General features: G+C 45.4%; 1 protein-coding gene across 4 annotated transcripts in view; it reads right to left on the bottom strand.

The window, feature by feature from the left end:
• BCAS3 (BCAS3 microtubule associated cell migration factor) overlaps window positions 1–15645 on the bottom strand; it is a 3943855-nt gene extending 3928210 nt beyond the window's left edge. For all 4 annotated transcript variants that reach the window (XM_069615076.1, XM_069615077.1, XM_069615079.1 and 1 more), the window contains exon 1: window positions 15547–15645. The gene's annotated coding sequence lies outside the window, so the exon portion shown is untranslated. The remainder of the gene's footprint in view (window positions 1–15546) is intronic.
• Window positions 15646–15904: the final 259 nt, after the last annotated feature.

Here is a 15904-nt window from a genome sequence, read left to right as displayed (position 1 = left end):
CATTTGAAGTGTTGGACTCCGAGAGGCAATTTTGGTTTTGTAGATATTTGAAGAAGAAAGTTGGTGTGTTTTGGAGGTATTGGCGATAGGGACGTGAAACATTCATTTGATACCATGAGTTCCCCATTTAGGAAAAAAGGAAACTCTGCAGGCAGAGATTGTCCTGAGGTGCCCATCCCAGGGTGGAACAAAAGTCTGTATGACAAACTGGCACAGACTTGGGCATGTGGTGCAGGTTTAAGCGAGACCTGGGATACTAGCATAGGAGAGGCGAGTCCGGCCTAAGTGATGGGTTGCCTGAAACAGGTGCCTGTGGAAAAAGGGAAAGAGTGTTCGACTTTAGGCAAAAGAGGTTGGATTCTGTTGCATGCATTCCGAAAGGTGCATCAACAGACTAAGGAATTGCAGGCGAGTGTGTTAAGACTGGAAAAGGAACTGGCGGCTGAGAAACAGATTGCGTTAATGCAGCAGCTCCAAATTAAGTTATATCATGATAAGGCAGACAAATATCAAGCAGTAGCCGAGCAATCTGCTGTAAGGGTTGCTCGATATAAATATCGAAAGAGAAGAGAGAGGGTGAACTCCCGTAAGGTAGCGACCATGATTGCCTCAGCAGGGGTTGATTGGGACCCCGATCAATGGGATGGGGATGTATTTGAAAGTACCAGCACAGAGAGTGGTTCAGAGCAGGAGGCATCGTCCAGGCCAGAGTCTGGTCGGAAAGGAGGTAACGGCTAAACCAGTGATGCACAGGCGAGCTAGTCCCAATCGAAATAATCCCCGAGTGGGTTTGGTGGATTGGACCACGTTAGAGGATTATTCCCAGCAAGAGGTTGGGGAAATTGTTAGCCGATTGAAACAACGGGCTTGTGAGTCTCTGTTAACTTGGATGGTTAGATTATTTGACGGACGCCGCCAGGTTTCTGCCATTGTCGCAGGAAACATATATATACAGGAGATGTAAAGTGTTGGTCCTCCTCGTGAGGACGATGGGCGGAGAGGTGCAAATGGCTTTATTACAGCTAGCGGCCCAAGGGTGTAACTGCAAGTACCCGACTGAATCAGACTGGCCTAACAAGGAGAAAAAGTGGTACACCTTGAGGGAGGCCATACACAGAGTGAGGGAACATGCCATGAAAGAAGCGATTCATTTAGATACCGCCCAACATATGGGAGTGGTAGCGTTATCGGTCTCAGCTAGAAATGCCATCATTCAAACTGCTCCACCCGCATATAAGAATGTCATTATGACCCTGTTGGTGGAAATGACTGGTAGAATGACAGATGAGGTGGTGGATGCAATCAGGCAATTGGCCGACCTAGGGGAATGGGAAAAGGTTGAGGAAAGACCCCGTGAACGAGAGAGGGGCAAAGTGAAAGACGGACCCTCAGGAAGAGGTTTGACAGCCGAGATTCTCAGGTATCTCGGAAGGATATTTTTTGGCGCTACTAAAAGATGGGGTGCCACGTGAAGACATCTTTGGGATTGAGACCCGGGACATGTATAAGTTATATAAGAAGCAAGGGCTGGAAGGTAAGGAGCGGTACAAGCAAGTGAGACAGCAGGAGGTACATAAGCCCAGTAGGGATAAGATAACTTCCACACCACCCGCAGAGGAGGTGGATGAAGAGTCCCCGGGTATGTCCCCACAATATCACCCGATTTTAGGAAAATGGTGAGTGTGATGGTGGAAATGGAATCCAAATACCTGCATTCAAAGTAAGAATAGGATTGTGGACAAACTCTGGTGACAACTGCCCAAATTAAGGTAGACAGACAGCCTCATGTGAATGTGAAGTTATTTTAGCAATCAGGAAATATACAGGAGGTCTGCGCCTTAATTAATACCGGTGCAGAGGCCTGATTGATACTTGGAAATCCTTCAAGGACCAAAATCGATTTGAAAATTAGCAATTTGAAAAGGGATACTTATCAAGTTTTAGTTGTTCCGATACCTGAATATATTTTTGGATTTGACATTTTGGAGGGTTTGACTGTCGGATTGGGAGGTAAACTCTATCAGTTTGGGGTGAGTGTTTTGAGCCGTACCCCCGTTATCATAGGGAAATTAAAGATACCCCCGGTGCAGGTTCCATTAGCTGTAAAACGGGTATCTATGAAACAATATTGTGTTCCCAGGGGGCAGAAAGAGATTTCAGATACGATTAAAGGATATATTGAAGCCAGTGTATTGCGCCCCGTAACCACAGCTTGGAACAATCCGTTCTGGCCTGTTAAAAAACCAGACGGAAGTTACCGAAATGACTGTAGTTTACTGTGAGTTAAATAAGTACACTCCTCCGTTAATACCAGCAAGTCCCTGATGCAGTTATTCTGATCGAGAATGTGCAGAAGTTTGAGGGAACTTGGTATACAGTGTTAGATTTGGCCAATGCCTTCTTCACCGTGCCAATTGCCGAAGAGTGTCTGGAGCAGTTTGCATATTCATGGAATGAGAGGCAGTATGATATATGATATGATATGATATGGCATTTGTAACGCGCCTATACACAAGTGTTTCAAGGCACGACGAGGCAGGGAGGGGGGAACAAAGGGAAGACAGACAACGATCCTACTAGGCCAGGTGTCATTCAGATCGCGCAAGTGCAGGGGTAGGGGGAAGGGAGAAAGTGCAAGGGGAAGGGGAGGGGGGGAAGTGCAGTACAAGGTAAGTACAATAAAATAAAATAAATAAGTAAGAGGGCCAGCTGGTGGCAAGTGCAAGATAAGTGCAGACAAGTGCTGGGAAGGGGGGGCTGTAGGGATACAGAGACAGTCCCGCAGTGCAGGGTTTGCCAGGGAGGCAGTGCAAGTGGAGAGTGGCTGGGCCCAGGACCGGGGTCGGTGAGAGTGGGCCAGTTGCAGATTCAGTGCAGTTTCAGCGAAACGTTCAGTTAGTACGTTCTAACGTCTGCCAATGGGATACATGCATTGTACGACCATCTGTCACCGGCTGGTGGCAGACCATTTGGACAAAACTCTGTGCAAGCCAGATGTGCAAATCGTGCATTACATTGATGACATATTGATACAGTGAAAGGATGAGCATAGCGTGCAAATGCATCTAGAGCTGATCATGGAAGGATTACGAAAGGAAGGATGGGAAATTAATGATGCAAAAACCCAGGGTCCAGCAGAGACTGTTATATTTCTGGGAATTCAGTGGCATAGTGAAATTGTGCAGAAAGCTAAGCAAAACATCCTCAAGTTTTCCACTCTGATGAACAAGAAACAAGCCCAGCAGTTTATCAGTTTGTTTGGATTTTGGAGACAGCATACACCACATTAGGACAGATTTTGGCACCCCTTTACAGAGTGACATGCAAGAAATTCCATTTGAAATGGGGTGAAGAGCTAGAGAAAGTGTTCCAGCTAGCGAAAAATACCATACAGAGAGTGCTTGATTTATGGCCCTTAAGGAAGGGGGAGGTGGAGTTGAATGTGTCCATACAGGATAATTATGCCAACTGGAGTTTGTGGCAAAAATAGAACAGGAAGCGGGTGCCTTTAGAATTTATTTTTAGATATTTTTTTTAGATATTTTTTAAAATTTGTTTTGATCATATTAGACCTTTACAAAAGAGCACATAAAAAAAAGCAATTTATCATCTTTACAGTTAAAATATATACCATATAACAGTTCAAGCCCTCTGAAAATAAAAAAGGATTTTGGAGTCGTAAGCTGTCCGAGGCTGGCGACCGATACACTCCCTTTGAGAAGCAGCTGATAGCCTGCTATTGGGCAGTCGTGGATACCAAACAAATGACAGTGGGTCATGAGGTATTGATCCGACCGGAAATTCCGATCATGCAGTGGATACCCGAGTTCCCCTAAGACACATCGTATAGGGCATGCAGAAGAGGCCAGTATCATCAAATGGAAATGGTACATTCAAGATCATGCCAAGACTGGGAAGGTGGAGTTGTGAAGTTACTTGAGCAAGTGGCGGGGGTTCCGTTAGTAGATCTGGAACCCATAGAGGGGAGTGAAATTGGTGAATCTCCGGTAAAATGGGGAATCCCATACAGAGAATTAACAAGTGCACAAGTTGAACATGCCTGGTTTACTGATGGTTCAGCCAAATATGTGGAGACTGAGCAACACTGGAAAGCAGTGGCGTATAATCCTAAATTAAATAAAGTGTTAACCACCTCTAGAAAAGGGAAAAGTAACGAATTTGCATAATTTTATGCCATGTATCAGGCTTTGAAGCAAGAGGCACCTGGTTTTTGCTATATCTAAACGGACTCATGGTCCGTTGCTAATGGGCTGGCTGTTTGGCTGCCTACATGGCAGAAGAATGGATGGAAGACTCTTGCCAAGGAAGTATGAGGAAAAGAACTGTGGCAAGATATTTCTGCGATGCTGATGCATACCGCAGTAACTGTCTATCATGGAGACACCCATTGTGCAACAGATTAATTGGAACAATGGTTCAATTCTGTTGCAGATGAACATGCCAAGATTTCGGTAATGGACACGAGGTCTGAGGAAGATGATCTGGAGGGGATTGCTAAATGGGCCCACCAGAAAAGTGGGCATCCCGGAGAAAAGGCTATCAGGTGAGCACAAGATAGGGGAATTAGCATTCCATTAGAAGTTGTGAAAACAGTGGTTTTTACAATGCCCCGTGTGTCAGCATCAGAAGTGGAGATCTATTCTGCATGTAATTCAAGGCACATTGAGACGAGGTAAATTGCCCGGATAGATGTAATTCAAGGCACATTGAGATGAGGTAAATTGCCCGGATAGATTTGGCAAATCGATAATATCAGTCCACTACCCATTCGCCGAGGATGTCAATGTGCGTGCACCACTATGGATATGTATTCTGGTTACCTGATGGTGTTGCCTTGCAAAAGAGCCAAGCAATTGAATTGTTGGATCAAGTGGCTGGGTATTATGGAGTACTCTGACAGATTCAGAGCGGGTCCAATTTCAAGGGGAAATAGGTTCTAGATTATTGCCAGGAGAAGGGCTTTGAGTGGATCTTTCATGTCCCATATCACCCAGGGTTAATTCAGAGAATGTATGGATTACTGAAAGAACAGTTGCGCAAAACTGGTGAAGGCACCCTGAATGGGTGGCATGAGCGCGTGTTGGATGTGGTTCAAATCTTGAAATGTACTCATGTTCCCGTTGATAAATGTTATTTGCGTGAGTGGTGTACTTCCACTGATCTCTTGTTTTTTTAATTCTGATTTTTTTGATTCCGAGTGTGCTGGTTGTCTGTGAGGAGAGTTGTGGAGTGTCTTTGGGAGGGTCCGGGGACACGCAAAAAGAGGCAGCAAATGTCTCCATCCTGCAGATGGAAACAGGGACCTGGATGATGACTAACGAGTTTGCTACAACTATTGCGGCATATCGTAGTGCCTTGAGAAAACAACGCGGGCGTAAGCGTGATGCCTTACCCCCTTCTGCAGTGCCTATGTTCTTTGTGTAGCATGGCTATTGGGCCACTGTCGAGCAACCCGAGAATATATGGGTTTTTCTGGCTCGGCGGGTGTTAAACATCTCACATTTCTGCTTAGCGGATGTACACGACTCTGCAAATCGAATTTCCGCCTGCCTCGCGGCTGTGCCTACACCCATCCCTGTGCTATGACATCTGTTTGGGGTGTTGCATGAGGATTCCTTGGTGGAGGAATACGATGCACAGAGTTCTTTTTCCGTTTATGAGTATTGTAAATTCTGCACAGACACGGACCGCAAGTGCAGAAACATGACACGTATCATCATTTACAATATTGCTCCTGCTGATGTTTGTTATCAAATGACTTGTGATCTGAACTATATCAGTAAATGTCAACAGCTGGATTTGAACGATGATCAAGGAGGAACTGATTTTGAAAAACGCTTATGTGCTCGACCAGCAAGTGTGTGGATTGATGTATGCAATAACATGTTTTTTAATTTTACTGTTTTAACTGCCAGTCACCTGAACCATGTGAAACTTCCTATGGGTTGGTTGTTCTCCTGTGAAAAATGTACCTATTAATGTATTCCTGCCAACATTCTGGGTGGCCCATGTGCTTTTACACGTCTTAGCCTAATGAGGTTTCCTTTGCAGCCTGCTGTTCGGCAGTCTATGCGGTATAGTCATTACACCGCCTGGTCACCCGATTGTGATCCTAATGTGCATCTGTTATCTGAAGGGGAAGTATTGGCCCTGGCTATTTCGTTAATAGGGATTTGGGGGTTTTAGCAGCTGGAGGATATAAAACTATGATTAAGCTAGCCTGTTTAGTAGTGAAAGGGCTTAATGAGACTTCTCAAGCTTTGACAGAGCTATTGTTAGTCACATTTTTAGAAAGGCTGTTTTGCAAAACAGAGCTTCTATTGATTATTTGTTTTTGAAGCATAATTTGGGTTGCAATGCTGTGGAGGGGATGTGTTGTTTCAGCTTGGATGATCAATCTCCATTCCATTGAAAAACATATTGGTGGCTTGAAAGACCTAATTGCTCAAGTCACTCAAGACCACAACGGGGGCAGGTGGGATCAGGTGTTGGCGTGGATTCCAGAGGCATTGCGTTCTACTTTTATTTGGGTTTTTGTTCTTTTGATTTGTTGTTGTGGTTGTATTTCATGTGTTCCGAATTTATGATGGATGTTTCATAATGTCAGGGAACCTTCTATTCGCCCATTGGGTTATGGTAGTTGATTGTCCAAGGGGTGCAGCGTAGTGCTTGTGCAAAAATGAGCTAAAAAACATGGGGCCGGTGCACGGCCATTTTGGACATTCACTTTCATCGCTGCAATGAAAGCCTACGTTTTCGTGGGCCTGGTAAGCTACATGAATTCCGCACATAATGATTGAAACGGTGGGGGTGTCCTATCAACAAATTTCAATAATTGCAGCCATTTCATGCAAACTTATTTTACCTTTGTAGTGAATCACTGAGACAAGAACCTCTTTTCCTCACTAATAACCAAAGCTTAACATTCACAAACTCACTCCAATTCAGTGGTATTCAAACAGCTTTTATTACTTGGCTGATGATCTTATTTAAATTTATATTTTTGTTTTTAGAAACTTTCCTGAGTGAACACAGTTATAGTTATTTAACTGTTGGTCTGTAAGAAAGTTTTTTTAGTACCAATCAACATAAAAAAGGGGACTTTTTAGGGTCCACAAACAAATCTTCTGTGATTTTGTCCAACAGATACAATGCGTAAACAAAAATACAACAATCATCAACAATTGACAAACCGTGAGAGCATATTTCAACAAGTGATTAACAACTTCGCTAAGTACACGAATTAGACTTGTATGTAGCAGATATTTCTTTCTTGGACATACATTAGTGGTACAGAGCAAACACCATATTTGAAACTTTGTGACAAAATTAGGGCTTGGAAGCAAGGCAGAGCCCTGTATGTGCAGCACAATTACCTATTCAAAGTCCCAAGGGGTGTGTGTAGTATCACACTTCTAGGTGGAAACCTTGGAAAGGTCTACCAGTGCCAGGCAGAAGAGTGACCTATTAGTAGGTCAACGTCTGGATGTTAAATCATGGGTTAATGTTCTTGCGGTGGACTGTAAGGGCACCAAGGGTGCGGCGTCCATAGACGTGTTGGCTTGAGGAGATAGAATCCTTCTTCTATACAATACAGAAATAACAAGGAGTGCATGCGAGTCAAGTTGGGGCTGTGTGTCGAAGGGCGAGCTGAGTCCATCTGACGGAGGATCTAAAACATCCTGGCCCCTGAGTGATTAACTGCTGCTGTACGGAATCTCACACATAGACCAGGTATCAAAGTTCAGCTGGTGGGTGCCGGAAATAAATTGCGGCAGGCTCCTAAAATAAAAGGAGGAGGTGTGCTGAGTAAGTAGCTCACAAGTGGGGGAGCCATATGGGGCCTGGATAAACATTGCGTGTACAGAGTAAATGGAGTATCCTAACTTGAGTCAAGTGGACACAAGGAAGCATGGGTCTGGAGGCACCATGTTGAATGCAGCCGTTTCTGTCAAGAACACACTTATGAAGCTGTGTGGCTGGTAAATGCCGGATGAAGCATGCAACAAGCTCCTAAAGTAAGAGGGGGAGGTGTGTGGAGTAAGTAACTGATGGGCGGTGGAGCAAAATATGGCCCAAAATCTAATCACGGCTGTCAAGTCAGAGAGGGCTCCTACCTTGAGTAACGTAGAAACAAAGATATGCGAGACTCGGTGCAGTACGGTAGAAGCAGCCGCTGAGATCGGACACAATCTAATGAAGCTGTGTTGCTCCTGATGATGTGCATGTGCGGTAGAGCGGTGTACCCAAAAGGAGCGCATGCGCGATGCCTTGCGCGTCCCATTGTCATGGGGACGGGCAGGCACACGCAACACATATAGAGAAAGCTAATACTCTGAAGGCGAAGTCGCCAGCCTAGCGACCGCATCGGCCTCACAAAAGAGAGGGGCTGCACCGGTAACATATGGGAGGGCAGGCAGGAGCTTTGGAGATCACATCATGCCTGGAGTTGAAAGGGGGGGGGGAAATCAATGGAACCAAAATCATACACTCAAAGGAATATCTGTGACATATGATATGTGTGCCATGGTCAAAAAGACTGTGCAGAAAGGGGCAGTAGAAGATGCACCCTACCGGGGGCTAGCCCAGGAGAGGATGGAAACAGACTGACTAGGGACCCTGTCGGATCATGTGTATGGGCCAGTAGGTTGGGCCTCATGCAAACCCTTTGTGGTAGATTTTAACTTGAAAATCCACCATGACTCTTTGAAATTGAGGGCACTAGTGGCGTTGGTCGTGTCCAACACTTTATCTACCACCCACCACAAAAAGTTGTCCGGGCCATGTTGGAATTTGAGAAAATTAGATACTAAAAGGTGCTGTATTTGTTTTACATCGGATTCTCGACCTATGTTCACCAATTCTTTTATTAAATCGGTCTTGACGTCTGGCCCACATAACGAAGGCCACAAGGACATTCAATGACATAAATGACATTGGATGATTTGCAATTCGAAAAGAGTTCATTTCTTTGGCCAGTTTGCAAACAGTACAAGTACTGCAAGAATGATGACCCCAGATCTCCCTCATGTTCCACATGGTCGATCTTGTGGTTTTCTTCCCTGTTCTGGCATGGGTGAGCATGGCTTTAAGGTTCTTAGACCGCTTTAATGCCATTCTTGGTGTAGGCTCTGATGGTAAGCTCAGTTGTACCAAGGGCCAGAACTTCTTAATGAGTCCCTTGAGTTTGGTGGTAGTAGGACTTAACGTGGAGACACATGTCATGATATTTTCTTTGGTTGTCGTCTGCGGTTTGGGTGAGAGTAATGATTCACTCGGAGTGAAACAAGCCCGTCTCCCCAAGGGTGAGCACCCCCTTGTTAGACTAGTGAGGTGAGCCTGCTCTGCAATACCATCCCTAGGGGTTGAGGCAAATGGGATCTCACAGAGAGAGACTCCTCCTTTGGGGACAAGGACTCTGTTCCTGTTCGGAACTCCTGGACAATCTACCATAGCAGCAAACATGGGACTACCTGTTGGAACAAAATAACTGGCATCTTTACTGCTGGCTGAAGGCAATGCAAAAATGTATCCATTTGTAAAAGAAAAGGAAGATGTTTATTTAACTTGAACGAGTAGGAGAGAAGGAGTAGACCTTGGTGCACATGGGAAGCCCCTAGACATCATTAGGCCTTGTGGAGGTGGAGCAAAGGCAAGTAGCAGAGCACACAACTTTCAGAGAGGGAGAGATCACCAGTATGAGATGCAGTAGGCCTGGTGTGTGCAGATCTGAGGAAGGAAAGAGGAACAAACCTATCTGGTGATGGCATGACCAGAATTATCACGTTATAGGCAAGACACCTGATGAACAACACCAAGATCACTGGCATACGAAGCGTGGAAAGCTTCAGACCACCAGCGCGAGTGCAGAGCAGTAACCCGACAAGGAAGCGGAAACGGGAATCGGACGAGTGAAAGAAACAAGAAACCACACCCAAGCGAGAGCCGAGCCACGCCCGCCCCGCACCCATCCCCAGAAGTGAAAGATGTACTGTGGAACCCACAGACCAAAGGACAAACAGAAATCAAACTCTTGAAAATCATTTGCGTTGTTTTGTATCAGCCTTGCAGGCTAATTGGAGAGACCTTCTCTCCTGACAGAATTTGCCTATAACAACTCTCACCACAGTCTATCAAGAACAGACCTTTTTGTATACAAATGGCCATCACCCCTCCAGTTTACCCTTTCATTCGTCATCCTCTGCTAAGTGTCCAGCAATAGAGGAACTAGTAGACAACATACAAGAAGGTCACAAAAAGGCACTCTTCGCTCACTCAGCAACATGAGAACCTCAAAAGAAAAACACAGATCACAAGAGAACGAAGGAAACCGTCTTGAAAGTAGGAGACAAAGTATGGCTAGCTTCACAATTCCTTCCTAGACATTTGATCCTGGACAAATTATCTCCTCGATACTTCAGTCTTTTATCATCCTACCAAATCCATTTACCCAAGACTTGGTGCCTATTCCATATATTACAGCTGAAAGTACATCTACCAAAGGACACCCACCGCCGGTAGACACCAAATCAGGTCCAGAATATGAGGTAGCAGGAATATGTGATAACCGTTACTAACAGGGGAAGTCTGCAGTATTTTGTGGACTGGAAGCGATAGCCCCCTTCTGACCAAAAAGGGGAACTTCGTCCACACCTCTGCATGCATAAAACATTTTCATAGATTCTGACATTGGAAACCGGGACCCCTCTCTGCACATGGGGGGGAATACTGTTATGAGCCGCTACCCTGCAGGGTCTCTTTGGAGAAGGTGGAGGAGAATGGGGATCAGACACATCTGTTCCCCTTCCAAAATGGTACGGGATTATTCCTCCACAGTGAACTCTCAGCAACATACTAGTTAATTTCAAAATGGCCACCAACAAACGGCTACACAGGCCGTTTGTTGGTGGCCACCCGGCTGACAGTATAAGTAAGAACTCCTCAGTCAGCTCGATGCAGACAGAGTCGAGGAAGCAGTTGAGAAGCATCTCGCAGAAGACCGAACCGGGTTGGGAGCAGAAGACATCAAGGAGTACACAAGCTCTGAGGTAGCAAGACTTGCAGAGAAGCTGGCAAACGGCAAGGCAACCGGGAGCGACGGAATAACCAACCTGGCAATCAAGAACCTCCCCCAATATCAATGGAACACCTCACATATCTTCAATGCATGCATGAGGCTCCAGCACTTCCCGAGTTCCTGGAAAGAAACATGGATCATCGTTTTCTCAAAGGCCGGCAAATCACTGAGGGATCCTGCAAACTACCGCCCCATCAGCCTGCTCTCTGGATTATCAAAGCTCCTGGAGAATGTCCTCCTCGCCCGACTCAGTGACTTCGCCTCTGAAATAAATCTACTAACAAAGAAACAGTTTGGATTTCGAAAGGAGCATGCAACGACCCATCAGCTGCTGAGAGTGGTGGACACCATCAGCCATGGATTCAACATCAAGAAGTCCACAGGAATCGTCTTCCCGGATGTCGCCAAAGCATTCGACCGAATCTGGCACAAGGGACTTCTGCACAAGATGATTGGCCTGGTATTTCCTAACTACCTGGTGAAGACGATTACAAGCTACCTGGGAGGCCACACCTTCCATGTCGCCATGAGGTCTGAGATGTCCTCTTCACATCCCACGCAAGCAAGCATGCCACAGGGATCAAACCTCAGACCCTTCCTGTTCAACCTCTTCATCCACGACATCCCGACAGACCGCCACAAGACCGACCTGGCAATGTATTCAGATGATGTTGCAGTCATCTCCCAGTCATTCAGTGAAAAGGAAGTGCCGAAGAACCTGCAAACTTCATTGGATACCATCTGGAAGTGGTACAGAGACTGGCGTATAGAACTCAACACCAGCAAGACAACTGCAACGCCGGAAAGAAGATCAAGGAGCACCCGCACATCAGCCTCACCGAGGAGACCAAGTGGGAGAGCAGCAGCCACTACCTCGGTGTGACCCTGGACAGCAAACTCAACTGGGAAAGCCATAGCATTCCTCCTCGCTTCCAGCATTCTCCACCTTTCTTTTCTCTTTCCTCTCGTTTCATTGATAACATTCACAGGACCTCAGGACTTTGCTTCTCCCTGAAGCCCCTATGTGCAACAGGTTCACCAAGGCTACCGGATCATATCATCCTACGCGTAACACGTTCCCTATTTCCCTTTTTCTTAGCGCAACTTGAATTCTATTTGTATACTGCACTGAGAAGCTCTGCGCTTGAATCGCTGCTCCGAGCGTTGGCCTAACTTCTAATTTTAGAGCCTCTGAGTCCCCAAATTAAACTGCTCTCTCTCGTGGCTCTCTGGAGCATGCGATTATCATGGTCTGCTTTGTTCGGCACGTTGCCGAGTTTCTCCTGACCCGTGCTCTCTGCAGCAGGGTTTTCTACGCTGATATTGCCTTCATTCACCCTAAAATTACCCATTGGAACCGCATCTCGTTCTCTCTTGGGTATTTGCATTCATCTATACTGGAGTACAGGCGCAGAGATCTGCCTTTATTCTGTCTGCCCATTTCTTCTGCTTCTATTAAGGCAGTCAGTTTATACCACTTTTTTTTACTTCTTCACTAAACATTAATGTTCCAGAGTTTGTCGGAACTTTACTCAGTTGTCCTGGCAACCTTCTTACTTCAATTCCCAACCAGCCTTCGTTGAATCTACACGGCTGCAACTACACTCTGACTAAAGAAGAAACATTCCTAAAGTGCAGCACCCAGATCTTCAATTGGGTTTTATGCCCCAGGAACGGTTCCAAGACTTCCCACCGGTCTCTGTTTCCACCTTTCGGATATCTGTGAGGAGTGTGGAAGGCTCCCCAATTGGCAGTCACTACTATGCACAGCTAAAAGTCCATTGCGTTTCTGTGAAATTGCACATTGTGATCATAACAGCAGATCCTGTGGCAATCTCCAGCTACTAGCGCCCTAGCTGCATTCCTTTGTCTCCGTTATAATGTAACCAGCCTCCAGGTGACTTTCGCATTTATAGGCAAGGGAGCCATCATGTTTCAATGGCCCCGCCCCATGAACTCGATCCAACACATCTTCAGCAGGGCCTGCATGTTAATTAATATTTGCAACCGAGCATGCAAAACTGCTAGGTTGCACTGCTCCATATACTTACACTTCAGTGGCACTACGTCCACCAGGTGTGTAGCTTCAGTTGGGAGGTGCGACATCCCTACAGTGTATTTAGAGAGTCCAGTCGGATCTTGAGATGTGAATCCAGATCAGACTTCCTACCTAGCTTCATTTCTTTGAGCTGTGAGTTACAGCTCCATTGCTAGATGCAGGCAGAAAACAATTAATGGTTATGGATCAATGGGGGCAAGTCGCTCTTTGGTTAGCCTTTCATATGCGAAATTCCAATTGTTCAGGAAAAGTGCCAAATGGGCATATGCATTTTAAAGCCAAATCCCCACAGCAGCTGATAGTAGATAATTGAAATAAGAGGTTAAATGAATATCTTTAAAAACGTTCACCACCCACTTCATTGACAAACAAGACAATTAGTTTTTGCCAAGTGCCCCTTTTCTTTCACATAATGCAAGTCTATTTGTTACAAATAATTAAAAAAACCAACCATGCTTACTAGATAATCACCAACCCATAGCAGACTATACTGTCATATTAAATTGCGCTAGTGTCACACGTGAACAGAACATCCAGCCCTATCCTTTTCTTGCATGATGTCACTTGCAGGTCTTCAATCATAGTTTAAAAGTAAAACTACGGGTACCAGAATGCAGATAAAGACATAGCAGAGGATGCATCACTCACACCAAACATGAAGGATAGTTAGAAATCTGCATAATAAATATAGGCCCTGGAGAGACTCTTGTGTGTAGCGCTGTAACAAATCAAAATAAATCAAACTGCTGCGCACATCTTCATCTTGTAATGCAAACACTACAGACAACTAAAGCTGTGCATTGGCATATGTGAGCAGTCCAGATTTTGCATTTTCTGTGCATTCTCGTACCAGTGCTTCAGATAAGATTTTGAGGCAGGAATATTTTACTCCCCGTTTTTTATACTTTGAGAGTAAATGCAATTTCAAGGGAGTAAAAATGAGTTGCCTCCTTCATAAGAGTAAAAATGCATGCCTCACCCGCCAACCCACGTAAATTGATAAAACTTTATTGAAATAATTATCGTGTGCAGTGGTCCACATCATGGAAGACCCTCTCTTTCTCTCACAGTAACATTTAGTGCACAGTGTGTAGCAGCACAAACGCCATATCACACATTGCACAGATAGCTGTAATACCGGAACAGATAGCTGTAATACCATGGGCCTGCTTACCATGCCAACAAAAAGGTACAACAACAGCAGAGGTTTTTCAATTATTGCTTCACACATAGAACCGGTCAGCTTTCAGTGGTGGTAACTGTACTGTGTTTTTGGAGCAATTGTCGCCCATTATTGGTGGGATCTGAGCAGTATTTTAACTTCTAATTGGTGGAACTACCATTTTTAAGGCGCCAATTCTGCCGGCAGAATTTGCGCTCACTTACTGGCAACTCTCGCTCAGCAAAGTGGTAGGCAGTAATTCTGTTATTGCCACTTTTTCCACTTACCATCCAGGTTGTAATAATGCCCTATATCTAATCTCATTGTCAAATGTTGCAGGGACTGAGTTTCCCTTTCAATCTTAGTATTGTGGGTGTAGGGTGGCTGTGATGATGATTTGAGAGCGCAAATGAGAAGTGTGTGTAGGAGACATGAAGGGAGGTCACCAAGACCGAGATACATCCTACAAATGTAGAGCAATATAACAAGAGATCTGAAGACACAGCAGTTCTATTAAAATTGCATACATGATGTGACTGGTTATAACCCGCCACCCTAATACCCACAGAGTGCTTCCTCATGTAACTTAAACAACGGCCACCCTTTGTTTGACAACTCTTATCACTCCCCTCCCATCCGCTGGCCCTTCATATACTTTCTGCTAGCCAGCGGGGAGTTTCTACTGGACATCAGACCCGGTTTGGGGATGCTTAATAGATTTTCTAGAACCCAATGTCAGACATCAAGTGATCTTAGTTTCACAACTCTACTGTAGGCACCCACAGCCAGTTCACAAGGTCCCCCACTGTGGATCTGAAAGCCTAACTGCCAAACCTAGGACTGGGTATGTCCACACACTTGCAGCTAGTCTGCTGGCTGTTGCCCCTCAGCCCATAAACAGCTCTGTTATCCTCAACTCTAGTACGTAAAGCCTTTCATACTAGCTCTGTTGGTCCTCACGTTCCAATGTAACCCAACAACCAGCCCACCGATATTCTATTCATGCTTCCAAGCTCCCCTTCCCGCCTGCAATCCCCGTTCTGCTATCACTCAGACCCCACTACCAGCGACGATACCTCTTTCTGCCGGTGTAATGTCATTGTTTGCTATCTGTAAAAACTGACGTTACACCGGCATACGAGGGCCCGTATGCCAGCTAACTAACATCCTCTGTTAGACCTCCGCATCCTAACTTCCACTCAAACCACCTGCCATGCCCACACTCACTGTGAAGACAGGTTCGTCTCTATTATTCAGCTGCTGCTGCTGACTTCAACTTCCCTGCTTGTCCAGCTGAATAACCTAAAGCCCGCCCCTTGGCTTTGCAGGATGTACACAACTAACACGTGACTAGACGCAGGACACGTGATGATGGAAGCTACGTTTCGAAGAGGGATTTTAGTTCACTACAGAATGTTTAGAATAGGCTGCTGTTGTAATAAAGATCCAGAGGGTTGCTATTCTGTCGTAGAATGTTTTAGCCCATTACGCCACGCTACTGGAAAAAAACAATTTGGAATCCTTTGCTTTACTGAAGCCAGCAGCGTTTGCAATCAAACTGGGTCCGGTGTTATGCAATATTTGG

This window comes from Ambystoma mexicanum, chromosome 9, assembly GCF_040938575.1.
Source record: "Ambystoma mexicanum isolate Mex_15411 chromosome 9, UKY_AmexF1_1, whole genome shotgun sequence".
In the NCBI taxonomy this organism is placed as follows: domain Eukaryota; kingdom Metazoa; phylum Chordata; class Amphibia; order Caudata; family Ambystomatidae; genus Ambystoma; species Ambystoma mexicanum.
This window is presented reverse-complemented; position numbering and strand designations above follow the sequence as displayed.